Source organism: Uranotaenia lowii, chromosome 3, assembly GCF_029784155.1.
Source record: "Uranotaenia lowii strain MFRU-FL chromosome 3, ASM2978415v1, whole genome shotgun sequence".
NCBI lineage: Eukaryota > Metazoa > Arthropoda > Insecta > Diptera > Culicidae > Uranotaenia > Uranotaenia lowii.
This window is the reverse complement of record NC_073693.1, coordinates 67,775,178-67,790,959: the sequence shown is the minus strand read 5'-3', so window position 1 is coordinate 67,790,959 and position 15,782 is coordinate 67,775,178. Positions and strand designations below refer to the sequence as shown.

The following is a 15,782-nucleotide window of genomic DNA, read 5'->3' as shown; positions in this document are numbered from 1 at the left end:
TCAGAACTCCAATTAGATGCAGACTTATAATTCTGAGTCACAGTTAAAATTCAAAAACCATCCTTCAGTCCCGAATTTATATTAAAATGCATGATTTGAATTCCAAATGCATTTCAGTCATTTAGCATCGAAACTAAAATTTCGATTATCCGAATTCTCCCCCTTTTGCAATTTTTGAAATTTTAAAGTCGATTTTTGACAAAAACAGTTTTTCGAAAAAACACCACTTTGGTTGATTTTCATGAGCAAAAAGTAGTTTCTCGTATTTCTCGTATCGAATCAAGTACTAGATTTGCCCTTTTGAAATGTTACGCGAGATTTGCAAACATCTTCAATAACCCACTCTTTCAAGCAGATGCATGAATACATGCTAGAGCGAAAGATATTTTATTTGGGAAGCAAGAAGGAGATAACACCGAAACAAATCAAGGTATAGAAAATCGCATCGACTTTGAGAAAACGGAATCTGGCGTGCGGAAAGGAAAATAAAAACAACAAAACAAATCTTGTTCAGTTGGCAGCTCCACCTGCATAACCTAATTAAACAGTTGGTATTTTCTAGCCGTGCTCCACCGATTGGCCACCAGTAACAAGCTGTTCGAAATTGAAAAAAAAACAGCCACCGGCAATTGCCCAAGGTCTACGGAAAAGGGATTGAAACCGTGAGTATTTCTTGGAACCAAAGTTATATTTATTCCTGAACGGAAACTCTTTTTCTGACAGGACCCCTTTTTTGATCGGCCTATTTTGAGCTCTCGAGATTCACCAGTGACCTTGTGCACTTCCGGTTCCGATATCCGAGAGGGCAACTCGCCACTTCCCTGTTGGCTGAAAGCACATTCAGACGCCGCTACCTAGTGCTTCGGCGGACAAGCAGCCAACCAAGGAAAGCAAGTTTCGGCGCCCTCTTCCGGAGGTCACATGTTCGTGCCGATCTAAAGGGGTGAGTCATTCGAAAACCTTCCGAAGTTCAATAGGGCCACCGCCTTTCATCAGCTGAGGACACATTTGCCGGTTTTTTTCGTGTCTACTGGTGGTCAAAGACGTTTTTCGAAGTCCCTTTTGTGGGATTAGCCAACTGCAGGAGGACAGTTTCGTTTCCCTAGGATCGATGCGGTGGTTCGGAGTACGAGAAGGGGTCACCGGTGCGGAAATACCCTCTCAATCGCTTGGCCAACAGATGACAAGGGAATGGAGCACCAGAGAAAGTCCACAGAATGGACAGGAACATCGAACGTCCTTCGGGCGCGCTGAAGTGCGCGGAATTGCAGCTGTTGTCAGCTGTATCACGCGTGCTAAAATTGAATGGTGGTGTCCAGTGTCAATGCATGAAAGCAGTGTGGAGGACTGGATAGGTCTGTCGTACTCAACGGTGGAAGTAACAGCCCACCCGATGTGGGAGGATGATACGGTGCGGCGAAAAGATTGTTCGAGGCTCAAGCAAGGTCTGCCCGCACCTAATAAACGCCTGGAAGGTATGCAACCGGAGAGCCGAAGCATCTAAGCAGAACCAAATGTAAGTCGCTAACTTTTATTAATATTTGGGGAGAAAATGGCACCTATCGATTGAAGTTAATCAACACTTATGCTCGCAAAAGCTTGTTGATATTATTTTGTGGCACCGACCAAACCAACCGTTGTTAAACATCATTTCTAAATTTTTCAACGTGAACATATATTTATGTCAGCAGTAAAATAAGATGATTTATAATCGGAAGATAAAGATGAACTTAACATTTCATGTAATATTTAATTTGATATAACACTCGGTATGATACATTGTAAAATTAGCACATACATTGCTCATATCATGCAATCTCAAAAAGGTTTAAGAATTTAGATTTGGGTTTTTAATAACATGAAATCATTTAACATTACATTATCAAGCATGAAATTCAAACTCAATTTAAAGAAACTTATTTTATCGTGTTGTTTCGTGTTTTTCGTTTTCGTGTTTTTTCGCGCAAAATCTAACGGCCGCATTTCTGGATAGAAAAGTGCATCCACGCGATCTGAATCTGATTTGGTCCGTGTATTATCGCAAGGCTTAAACCTGATCAACGAATGTGCATTACGTATCGATTTCAAACGGCAGTGGCTGGGGAAACTCGTGCTCCAATTCTACACCACATCAAGCAGTGCATGCTGGACCGCTTCGTCTAAGACTGAGCCATTGGTAACCGGAAGAAAAAAGACCAGTCAACTTTCACTTGCAGTCGACTTGCTGATACAGTTTGAAACGGTAAGTTTTATTGAATTTTAATCAGCAGTTCTATGCTTAACGTATTCCGAACCGCGGGACAGAAAGATTATACAAAGAACATAAAAAGAAAAAAATGCTTTCATGTATTTAGTAAGGTTGAATCAGTCTTAGCTTTTAATGTTTTAACACTCAACAGTAATATTTTTATTACATGTGAAATTAAATCGTCTGAATCAAAGTAATCGGAAGATTTTCTTCAATTCAACCACGGTAAAAGAAAAGCTCAGATACCGCTATTTCAATCAAAAACGTTTACTGAAGAAAGTAGTAAGTTACTGTTGAAAAACCGGTATCCGAACTTATCTTATACTGTGGTTGAATTAAAGGGAATTTTTCGATTGCTTTCATCTCAGTAGGCCTAATCACATATTAGAACTATGTTCATTATTGATTTATTTTAAGAAGCTTTTTTAAAATTTTATGGCATCATTTTTATCATGACAGTTAGAAAGAAATCAACTTTAAGGTCGAGAGTTTCCTTCAAATCTTTATCAATTAAGCCAGGTTTTTTTATTTTGTCTGTAATTTGTTATCAGTCGAATACAACAAAACTGATGGCTGAAGATTTTGTTGATTTCTACCGATATCAATCAACCAAATTCTTCCCCAGTTCCAAAGGGATTATTATTTTCGTACAGTTTCCATTCGAAACAACTTATTTCCAACACTCTTATAAAACTGCTATTATAAAGTTGGTCGTTTACTATGAAATGCAATACGAGATCTTAAGTTCTACTATTCTTTAACCATCAACCAATATGTTTATTCTTAGATTTTTTTTTTTGACAAATATTTTTAATTCGTTTTATGAAGATTGTTTGGAATGGATAGCTTATCGGTGGCTTTATTTTCTAAACAATAGTTAGCTATTTTATTTATTACATTTTCCAAAAAACTAAAAACGAAGTGAAACTAAAATGGGTGATTAAGAAATTGTAGAGAAATCAATATGTATTTGCAGTTTCAGATTCAGATTTAGATTTAGTATTCAATATTCAGATTCAAAATTAGATTTTGGTTTAAGTTTCTAAGGACTTCAAATTCAGAATAAAGATGCAGATTTCAGGTTAGATAAGATTCAGAACTCTTATCCAGATTCAGAAGAAAAGTGATTTTGTTTTGTTTTGCAATTGTTTGCTTAACTTAATATTGTGAAACGGATTCAGAATAAAATTTCTAATTTATATAGATATACAATTCCGAATTGGGATTCGAAATTCAGCATCAATGGAATTCATATAATTTGACAGACTCACAATTCAGAATCACAGTTCAAACTGTTCAAATTTAAAACTCATCGTTAAGTCATTCAAATTCAGATTTTAGATTTGAAAATTAAAATCGCGATTTCAATTAAAGGTTACAGTGTGTAAATACTTATGCAAATATGAAATAGATAGCCCTTACTTCTCAGTAAGGTATAAACTAAAAATACTCACAAAGGCATTGAATTTTTTACTTCTAGCTCTTGACTTTTCCAAAAATTCTACAACATGACAAGCCCTGGAAAGTATGTCCGTACCCATAGATTCAGTTCTTCCTCTGAAAACGATGTTGAAGAACTAATGTCGACCACCAGGTTTGACATGATATCAGAGATAGGTAGCGAATCCGGTAGTCGCATGTTGTAAGTAAAGTTTAAATAAGTTGTTGTTCTTATAATCATATGCAATTATATTCTGCAGAACACGAGTTGATTCTCAATGTTCCAGCGATGGTAAATCTTTCTGTTTGAATAGTGTGTTGGAAACAGTTGAGATTGAGAATCAGGATCCGAGTATTCAGACCAACTCAGAGCATGGGGAATCTGGTAGGCATGTACCATCGATTGGTGGAACAGCATCTTTGGAAACACTTTCAAACCGAACACGTCAGGCTTCTCACAACTCCATGGATCGATTTGGAAAATTGCTATTTGACCTTGTTGATGCCTATCGCTATGGACAACAGCATACAACGTCAAATCGAAATGTTGCACTTGAAAAAAGCCGATTGCCTCCGAACCAACCCAGCGAATTTCATCAGACTGAGAAACAGCAACAGACCCTCGTAAATGCATCAACCGTGCCTTCACTTATCCGTTGGGACCAAGTTAAGCGTTTTCCAGAAAATATACCTGCTAACAAAATGTGGGAGTCCTGGTGTCGTTTTATCAAAAATTTTACTATGGCCGCATCTCTTGGTAACGCGCATGACCCTACACAACGTGCACAGCTTTTATATATTTCGCTCAGTGAGCAACTGCAAAACATAGTTAACGCTTTCAACCTTATGCCAGACTTGACGACTTTATCTTGTTACAATGATTTCGTCAAAAACATTGAGCGTCACTTGCTTTCAATGACCGACACGACAGCTGCGCATGAGGCGTTTCAAGTTATGCGTCAAGGTAGGAAAGAATCGATGGTGACTTTTTACTCGAGACTTGTCGAGAAAGTTCGTTTGTGCGGTTACAGTCATGAGGATCAGCAGAAATTTGTTCGAACACAATTGCTCAAAGGGATGACGAATAGGGAAGTAGCGCGTATGGCGCGGATTTGCGGATACGACATCAATGTCGTTGTTCAAGCCGCAACGCGTGAAGAAGTAGTTAACCTCGATGCAGGTCCTTCTGGAAGTGCGTTTGCAGTGAGCCGAAAACCAATATCCAAGGAAGTTTCTCGATTGAAACGAAGAAGCCTGTTTCAGAGAAGTTCGACTGCTAAAACTATGCCATCTCAAAGCTATTCCAGGGATAATCCCAACTCCGGAAGACGTAGTCGTTGTTCCAGATGTAATTTCATGAATCATCGGAACAAGCAATGTCCTGCCATCAAAGAACAGTGTTTGAAATGTAAAGAATATGGTCACTACGAAAGTGTTTGTCGAGCCGATCGTTTTCGACCAATTTAAGCTTATATCGATAAACAGACTGTAAGACAGAAAAAAAGAAGAGGTATGAACCATGTGTAAATTCAAATCAAATACATATGCACTTTCTTTGCATAACATTAACCTACTACATTACGTCGTTTTTTATAACTAAGTTAAAAGTAATGTTCCAAATATTAACAGCATTTGTTCTGTCAGTTTACAAGGATTTTTATTTCCGACATTGATTGCTTATAGTAGTTCTATTGTTTTACATTAAGTCTGCTGAAGAATTTTATTGATATAACCAATATTAATGAACCAAATTATTCCCCAGTTCCAAAGCGATCATTCAGAGAACATCTATTTTAGTTATGTTTCGAAACAACTTATTACCAGGACATCAATGATACTACTTGCTCACTTCGAATTGCAATATGAGATCATGAGTGCTGTTATTCTTTAACAACAACCAATATGTTTATTCTTTTAATTTGTTTTGACAAATATTTTGATTCGTTTCATCATCATCATTGGAACGGATAGCTTATCGGTTGCTCTATTATCTATATTATAGGTTTTTATAAACAAATAATAATTTGATTTCAGTAGATGTACACATTGGTTTAAAAAAATATTGATCAACATTTGAAAGGCAATCGGATTCTAATATATGGACCAATTCCTTGCACATTTATTTTGAATATTTCTTTAGTAAAGAATTTTTTTTGCAATGTTCAAAAACACATAAAACTTATTTTTTGCAAATTTTATTTATAAAATATGTTGCAATGTTCTTAGTTTTCTTTAACAAATGTTTTCACGACTACAATGTTTAAGCGTTCAATTCAATTTAATTTTTATATGTTAACAATTTTTTTCAAGAGCTTAATTTTATTTCAGATGTATGTACAACATGAACACTCTACGTGGCTATTTGAAAAAGTCAGTATCTGAAACAAAGCCTTCTTTCGAAAAAAAAAATGAAGAAGATAAAACTCGAACTGATCAAACGAAATTGATGCGAGCAAACCTAAGAAACGTAGCGTTTGAACTAGCAAAAACTCTCGGGATGACAGCAAAAAATCAAACCAAGATTTGAAGACAACTAAAACACCTAAGAAGCAAAAAAGAAATGTTTCAATTGATTCGATTCCGGATGAATTTATTTATTTATTTATTTATTTATTTATTTATTTATTTAATTATTTATTTATTTATTTATTTATTTATTTATTTATTTATTTATTTATTTATTGATACTTGTAAAGTAAGAAAAAATCCTTATCAATTATTGTAATCGCTTTTCAAAAAGCTGACTTATCTAATTATATAAACTTAAATAAAATTATAGCTTATACGCAAGAACAAACATACTAAATGTCTTTTCATCTTTAAAAAATCTCTTTGTTTTGATCAAAACCAATGTTAAGCGTAAAGATGCGAGTTTGAGATAAAATCAAATAAAAATAGCAATAATAACACAAAATCAATATTTTAACACAATTTTCTTTGTTTTTGAAAAAAAAATCCTTCCAATGACTATGGGAATTCTTTTGGATGGGCTCGTCTATAGGTACATTTACTATTTTTAAATATTTTCATGATTATGTATTGTATTAAGACAGTAATATACACAAAAAGGCTTCAAAGACTGGCCTTTCGATTTTTTGTTTCGTAGTCAGGAACAATGGTTGCTTATAAATAAATAACATTTTAGGATGTTGTTTCGATGAAGCAAATGATTGAAATGAAAATTTCAACGTGCTATTTGTTTTTGAAGTTCATTTCCATTTTTGAATTTTATTCAACCTATTCGAGATTTTGCGTTTTTTTTTTTCAAACACGCGCTAGGAACATTACAGGAAAGGTAACTTGACTTCGTTTATTATAATTTTTTTTAAATCAAAACTTTTACTTGACTATGAATATGAATGATTTCTTATTTTTACCAATATAAATTTTCTTTTTCATTCAGTAGTTAATTCGAAATAAATCGTAGCTCTGAGTTTATCTTCCAGTTTTTATTGATTGTAATGAAAATTCTTGTTATTTTATAGAACTCGAAAAGGTTTACTGAAGAAGATAGTTGCTATCGAAATTTCGGTATCTGAACGTTTCATTTACCGTGGTTGAATTAAAAGGAATCTTTCGATTGCTTTGATTGAGTCCTAGAAGTCCTTTTTAACATTTATCGTTTGATATTTTCATTTAACAAAAATCATTTACAAGGACGATTTTGGCAAACATCGTGGACTAAAATGGGTAATCATGAGAATTGTACACCGCATTCAATTTATTATTTATAAAAACAAACATGTTCTGGATCTGTAAGAAAGGCTCCAATCCACTGTTAAGTGTATTAAATCGGGTTTTTTAAGTTTAGAAACGGATCATTTTTGCGTTAAAAATTAAAAAAAAATCTTTTATGGTATGGTCTTTATACGACTGTGACTTGAAAAGCAATATGGCAAAAAAAGTCAATGAAGCTACTGATATTTACGTAGAATCAAATTAACTATTGAACTGGTTCTGGTTTACATTGTAATCAATATGGATTGAACCAATTTCCCAGAAATTCACTACACAATTTAGATAAGAAATTTTGCAATTGCTGTTTGGTTTCCGTTGCAAAAATAGAACAAAGTAATCAAATCTATTTATGTAAATATTCGCACTTCTCACACGTGTCAGTGAACATGTAAAACACACATGAGCTCATTGGATTCTCAATCCTCAGCCAATCATTCACAGCAGTTTATGTTGATAAAAAAATAACGCACTTTTCAGCTTGTTGACGCACGTCATTCACCCGACTGTAGGGGAGGTACAGGTTCCTAATCGTGAAACGTTTCAGCAATAATTATGGAATCCAGGCCATGCATGGTGAACACTCCTATCAGTTCCATTTTTTATGGAAGAAATAATTATTCTGCAAGCAATTCATTCTAACGATAACGTTCGGAATTGATTTATTCGAAAACAAGTGAATCACACAATTTTGAAAATTGGAACCGGCTTCAGGAATTTTTCTGGCACAGTTTTTATGCTTCAATTAATTGGCAACGAGTAGCACTAACACACAATTTGCACTTCGTGTATCGATAATGGGCAATTGATGCCAAATTCGAACGACGGTACCTACAACTTCTGTAACCGAAACAGGTTTTTCTTATTCATGAAGCAGCTGGTTCGAAGGTACGTTTCAAAGATGGTTGAAAGTTACGTGTCGGTGAAAGAATATCACACAATTTTAAATCCATAGGATTGCGCACGATACTGAACTGCTCAGCTCTGAATGATCACTTTCCAATATATTCCAGCACGCACGCGATCAGCCGAATACGAAAGTAACACTGCTCTGCTCGTAATTGATCGAGTAAACAATCCAATTTTAAGCGACCTGAGAAGCGCTTCCGAAAAATTCATTCTCATGAATCGCGATCGCGACCGTCAGTTCACAACTGAGGACGACGCGCGGCGGCGGCGATGCCAAACATTTCACGACGACGACAGCGACTCCTACAAATACAGGCCGGAAAGTTGAAACCGGCGTCGTCGTCGTCGTCGCCGCTGGCCTGCATGCCGACACGGCGTCTCTTGCCCAATCACGATCCGTCGCTGAGCGTTGGAGGAAAGTCACTGACATGATGATGTTTATATGGCAGATCTCTAATGTTGCCTTTCTTTTAGCAATATTTTTCCACCGAGAGGTGTTTCGACAGAAGGTTCAAGTGTCTTTCGGTTGACAGTGAGCTCAAAACTGTCATCGTTGGCACTTGAAAATAAACGGTGTCAACAGCATGCTGGCATCTCAAAAAATCTAGATAGTTTTAACTAGATTTGTTTTAAAAAATAATGAAATCATTTAAGATAATTTTTTTTCAGTAAGTAGACTAGACACTCAGTATTCTTATACAACTGCTTTAAGGATGATAGTTATCTATTATTGAATCTATCTATTATACAAAAGACTTGTTATGTCTGCATGTCACGCATAAAGCTTGCTTCATTTAGAATTGGAACAAACTTTTGCTCATATTGTGGCGCTCTTGGTGGATGGATTTGGAAGTTCTTGGCGCCCACGTGTCAGGAATTTTGTCTGCTTTACGTATATATTTTTGCTGAAATTGCCCAGAAATACCGTATTGCGCGTTATCAAATGGTATTAGGAAACACTGACGACGTTCCAGAAGCCTCAAGCCAATCGTCGGAGTGGAACTGTCGACCGGAAACTGCGTGGTAAGATTTTGAAGACAATTTAGAGAAATTCCAATCTGTCGGACCGTGATTTGGCCAGAAAATTCGGAGTTTTGGGCAGATTTGGCCATTACAGCTCATTACAGCAAAGTCGTTCAAGAATGGTATACAGAGAAAGGGGTTCAGTTTGTTCCGAAAAGCCTAAACCCACCCAACTACCCCCAGTTCCGCCTTTTTGAGAAGTACAGGGCAATCATGAAGAGGAGACTCAAAGCAATGGGAAAGGTTGACATCAATCAGATGAAGACCTGGTGGAATAAGATAGACAAAGAAGGTGTTCGCCGCCTAATAAGCCGTGTTACAGGAAAAATACGAGAATTCCTTCGAAACCGTGACAAATAATTATATCCGATTTTTTTTAAAGTATGAAGAAAACGCTACATTTGTATAAAAAAGATCTTGAATTCAATAATAAGTTACTGAAATACAGGCAATTGTTTTTATTCCAATTCTATCTGTAGCAAGCTTTAGACTCGATCACAACTGTTTTTACATACGCTAGTCTAATGGATACTTTTGAAATAACGCCAGAAATGGTAGCTAACCCAAGTAACATTTAAAGTTTTATAGCAGGTTACTAGACCAGGTTTAGGTTTCATAAGAGGCTTAAAGAGTCTTAAAGGGTGATACGATCAATATTTGGTCAATATCAACTTGATGTATTTCTTTCAATTTTGCATTTAAAAAACCTGAACACTCCTCATTTTGAAGGTGTGTGTGTGTGTAGAATGTTGCTCCTATTTTGATTTTGGAATTCACTCTTCAGTTGTCAAAATGCCGTTCAAGTAAGAAGAGCAGCGTATAGAAATTTTGCTCGCGCATCGCGAAAATCCGAGCTACTCGCACGCAAAGCTGGCAAAATCGCTAAAAGTGACCAAATTAACCGTTACAAATGTAATTAAAGTGTTTGGGGAACGTTTGTCGACAGCCAGGAAGTCTGGATCGGGGGGAAATCGAAAACCGGAAGCCGCTGGGATGACAAAGAGAGTTGCCGGTAGTTTCAAGCGAAACCCTAACCTCTCTCTCCGAGATGCCGCAAATAAGCTGGGTGTATCGTCTACAACCGTGCATTGAGCCAAAAAACGAGCCGGACTATCGACTTACAAGAAGGTAGTGACTACAAATCGCGATGGTAAACAAAATACGACGGCCAAAGCGCGATCCCGGAGGCTGTACACGATGATGCTGACGAAGTTTGACTGCATGGTAATGGACGACGAAACCTATGTCAAAGCCGACTACAAGCAGCTTCCGGGACAGGAGTTTTATACAGCAAAAGGAAGGGGAAAGGTAGCAGATATTTTCAAGCACATGAAACTGTCAAAGTTCGCGAAGAAATATCTGGTTTGGCAAGCCATCTGCACCTGTGGCTTGAAAAGCAGCATTTTCATAGCTTCCGGGACTGTCACCCAAGAAATTTACGTGAAAGAGTGTTTGAATAAACGTCTGCCGCCTTTCCTGAAGAAACACGGTTGTTCCGTACTGTTTTGGCCGGATTTGGCATTTTGCCATTACGGTAAAAAGGCCATGGAGTGGTACGCCGCCAACAACGTGCAGGTGGTTCCCAAGGACAAGAACCCTCCCAACACGCCAGAGCTCCGCCCAATTGAGAAATACTGGGCTATTGTCAAGCAGCGGAACCTAAAGAAGACCAAAAAGACTGCTAAGGACGAGCAGCAGTTCAAGGCAAATCGGCTTTCCGCGGCGAAGAAGGTGGACAAGGTAGCTGTACAAAATCTGAGGGCAGGGGTTAAGCGTAAGCCTCGGCAATTCGGATTTCGAAAAGCGGAAGCCTAACTGAATATTTTTCCTGAATTTTATACTAATTAAACTTGAAAAAGAAATTTTTTTTTTTTTTTTGTGGCGTTTAAATAGCTGTGGGAAGCTGACGCTGAAAGTGAAATGTGGGTAGAGGGTTCGGGGAAATAAAAGTTTAGAGTAGGCAGCTTAGAATAGTAAGCGATCTTGAGACGTTGGTTATACCATCCTGCACTTCCTTAAGTCCACTTCGGATGAATATGAACTGAAAGCAGAACAAGATAGTGAACTAACCCCTCATGATACCAGTTGGAGGGAATACGTTGGCGGTTTGAGACAGGTCGCTTAATTAATCCCAACGAATCTAACTACAGTATTTATATATAATTTAAAACAATAAAATAAAATGGAACGCTCTCACAATGTTATAGAACTCTATGTTCAGCTGTTGATAAAATCCTTGGGATGAGAGCCATATGTTGCGAACCATCTTAGGGGTCCTTTGATGTTAGGTGATGGCTTGAAGTTTACTCGAGTTATTTCAAACTCGACGTCCCGGGTCATCGTATAACCAATTGATTTGGCGGTAGTGGCGATAATGCATGCATACATGAAAAACAAAAGAAATGAGAAAAAAAGAAAGAAAAAAAAAAGGATTTTAGTTCATATAATCTTTTAATATATAAAAAAGAAGCCCAGTTCAAACTAACAGCTCGAATGAATAGGAGAAGTAATCTACATTATTCCTATCACAGAATCACACATCACAGAATCATGCAAATTCATCAAAATATGGATACAAGAGCCCATTTTGTCGTTTGAGCACCGCCCTACCCTACCCGCCTCACACAGTTGCCTACGTTTGAATAAGATTTTAAAATGATTAAGACTGTTTGTTTTGAACTTGAACTTATAGTGTTTTAATAAAAAACAACACAGGAGACAGATATATTTCACACACATAAAACACGAAATATCACTTCCATCCAATCAGCCCCCAGTGATTGAAAAAAGCTAGATTTAAGAATAATCCCTCGTAATTCCTAAACCGCAAATACACATCCACTGGAGCATTGGGGAGGAGAATGGTATTTAAATGTGTTAACCCACTCCTTTTCAACTGTTTGAATATATCTGGAAAAAAAAGAACCCAACCTTCTAATGATCAGAAAAAAAAGAAATAAAAAAGAACAAACACAGAACAAATTTATAAGACACGAAACTTACTAAATAACTATAAAGATAAATTCAAAAATGAATAAATAAACAAAACAAACAAAGAAAAACACTTATAACATAGTAAATGAATGATAAAAATTAAAAAAAAAGGAATCAAATTTTGAAAAAGAAAAAATAATGAAAAAAAACTAATGACAAAAAAACTAAATTGAAAGAGAAAGAAAACAACAACAAAAATAAAAAAAAAGAAAAAAAAAATTGTCTCATCCTTTTTCCGGGCTTGACACCGGCAGCAACGGTTCTCAGTATTTCTTTGTTTTCCTATTCTTTACTCAAAGAATATAAAAATAGAATTCCAAAATTTGTAAAATAATAATCGATCTATTAATCTTAAATAAATTATACTGACAAACTACACTACGGAAAACAAGTCAGCTAAGAACCATTCCAGGCGGATTTTAATTAAACTTGAAAAAGAAATTTAATATGATTTTTTAAATAAACGATTTCACCGATTTACACGCGTTTCCCTTGACCAAATTTTGATCGTATCGTTCGTTCATAATCTTGAAATGTTCTTACTATAGAACATAACTTTAACCGATATAAGGCCGATAAAATGAGTCAACATTCTATTATCATTTTCAAACAAAGTCGCCGAATTTCGTTGTCGATCCAATACAATATTTTCAAATTTTTTTAAGTTTGTCTTTGTCAATTCTAAACTTTTGTTTTCTGAATACATGATCTTCTTGGAAACCTATCGATACATCTTAATTTTAATTTTTTTGACGCTTCCCAGAACCCCCCTTGAAAATTTATTCGAAAATTGATTCGGAAAAGCAATTTGAAAGCTTCATCTTAATGCGCAATGTAAACTTAAATAGTATTTGCTTTGTGCTTTCAATATTGGAAACTTGGAATTTATTATTTTTATTTTAATCAGCTTCGAATTGAACATGATGTATTTTTTTGAAATATTCTCAATTTTATTAGTAAGTATTGTTAGGTTCAATCAAAAATGAACTTTTTTAGCCTTTTATTTTGATAACTGAAAGAATTTGAATTTGATCGCTGGCACTTTGAAATAAATTTAAATGTTATCTGTTTTTATCAAATGAAATTCAATTGTCATCTATTTATTTCGAATCGTTTATCTTAAGTTCAAAATGGATTTAGTTTTCCTTATCGAACATTCACTTTTAAATCGTGATTAATTACTCTTTCAAATTTAACATATAACAGAGGAATTTTTTTTATCTTCAATTGAAAATAAATAAAACAAATGTAAATTAATATGATTAAAATCAACTATCATTTTTCTAAAAAATATTAAGCAGGGTTGATTTCTTACCTGAACTGATCTTAATTTCTTTTTGAACCGAGTGTAATTTTTTATGTATTCTAATTCTGAAATCTGATTCTTATGTCTGAAGCTTTAAATTCAGGTTGCATTCTATTTATGGTATTTCGAAAATATTGATTCAAAATTTCTAGAGAAATTTGAATTTCGAGACACACCACCAAGCCCCCCCACCCCACATACACATTCAGAACTTCAAATGGGTTCTTCTTATCTGTAAAGGTTTCTTTTGCCAAATAAAGAGTTATGAAAAATATTTTGTCCATTTTTTTCAGAGCAATAGAGACAAACATAAATCCTGTATAAGGAATTTTCTAGTCATTTTGGATTTGGCAGCCCACGTTTCCCCACTATTTTTCAAAATCCAAAAAAAAAACACTTTTTCTTTTAAAACAGTCAGAACTCTGGAAATTGATGTATTAAAAAAAAATCAAAAAAAGCCTAATCATCTTTAAAAATGTAGAAAATTTTTCCATTTATTTTTTCTTTTTATCATTTATAATAAAGAAGTTATGAAGCTAAGATAAAAAGTGGCCCATGATACCCCATTCTCTCCTTACCAATGTATCGAAAAAATTGAAAAGTTCTTTCTCGCAACTCTCTATCTAATGTTCTTCCATCTGTTGTTTGTAAAAGATGCGTAGATTACCTCGAGTTTCGTATTAGCCAAATGTTCAATGGCTCTTTTGCCGACACAGGAAAAATGTCAAAATATAATGCGATATAACCAATGTACAGGGTGACTCATTATGTCTAAGGCCTAAGCAAGATTTTGATACAACCATGCTTATTCAGGATGACGTATAAACAGCTGATTTCCGTTGTGTATTGTTGTTTGGAGTTCAACTTAAAACTATGTGTATTGTGAGCTCCAGTTTTCATAATTTTCGTGGAAATGAGAAGCATTTCCCCGGAAAAGCGCAAAAATACCGTGCAATGTTGTTCTCCCACAATATTTCGCTGAGTGAGATAGCGAAAATGGAAGAAGTAAGCAATGTAGGTTTTTTAAATGCGATTCGGAAGTATAAAGACGAAAATAGCATCGTGGTCAAAAAAAATGTGGGAAAAACCGAGTCCGGTGGACAAAACTTTGGACCTGAAAGTTATGCGTGCTTACGCCAAAATTCTAATGCTCTTTATGAGAAATTCAAAACGATTCAAAATAATGTAAATTATAGATTTTAGAAAACTTTATTACAACGCACAATGGGAGATTTTTTTTTAGTTTTATTACCGCTAATATTCTGATTTTAAGAATACTAAAATATTAGAGAGAACTGCCGGAAACGTTCTATATGGCAGGTGACGATAATGTCGTTAATGGGCAGAGACATTCCTTTAATTTTAAGACCGCTCATGACCCAATAATATCCAAATTAACACATACACTGACAACCAAATGTAAACGCAAAACAAAACAAACTGTTTAAAACCAGCCGCAGCTCGTGGCGTAGAGGATAGCCTTCAAGTCTTCTAAGCCAGCGGACATGAGATCGATCCCCGGTCACGGCATACTTAGTACTCTTTCTGTGGGTTGGTGGTCTTAGTCCTATTTGTAAGATGCGAGCCATCATATCCTCGAAAGATGTACGCTTAGAGTTAAGAAAAAGGAATCTCTTCGAGGAAACATCAAGTTTCATTGAGATCCCCTATGTGTTTGTGTTCGTTTTTAAAAAATAGTTAAGACAAAGGCCAGTCAATTGTAAGTTAAAATTAAAATTAGGATTCATTACCTATGTAATTGTAAAACGAAAAATATAATTTCAGAGTCCACTGAAAAGGAGCGAATTTTTCAAATTCATTTGGTCCTTAGGATTTTAACATCTGGATGTCATTTACCCCTCCAGAGGAGCAAATGCCAGAGTAGTTCAAAACGTATGGACAACTGGTAATTTGTTTGATTATAACTAAAACTCGCCAAAAAACGTCGATAACCTCGATAACCTTGTTTAAGACCCCGCAGAAGCTTAGGAACGGAGATACAGTGCCTTTTTAACCCCTAATTCCCTTATATTTAGTAAACAATCCAGAAAAACGCTGATTTGGACTGAAAAAATTTGAAAAAAAATAGACCTATCTCTTAATTTTTCCGAGGAATCAAATGAAGGC

The 15,782-nt window shown here is 35.5% G+C and overlaps 1 protein-coding gene across 2 annotated transcripts in view; it reads right to left on the bottom strand.

Moving 5' to 3' along the window:
• The window catches only part of LOC129750505 (calcium release-activated calcium channel protein 1), a 114,235-nt gene that overhangs the window by 60,510 nt on the left and 37,943 nt on the right, over positions 1-15,782 (bottom strand). The window contains exon 1 of one of the 2 annotated variants that reach the window (XM_055745468.1): positions 8,259-8,569. The exons of the other annotated variant lie outside the window; for it this stretch is intronic. The gene's annotated coding sequence lies outside the window, so the exon portion shown is untranslated. Of the gene's footprint in view, positions 1-8,258; positions 8,570-15,782 lie in introns of those variants that run through there. 2 annotated transcript variants of the gene reach the window in all.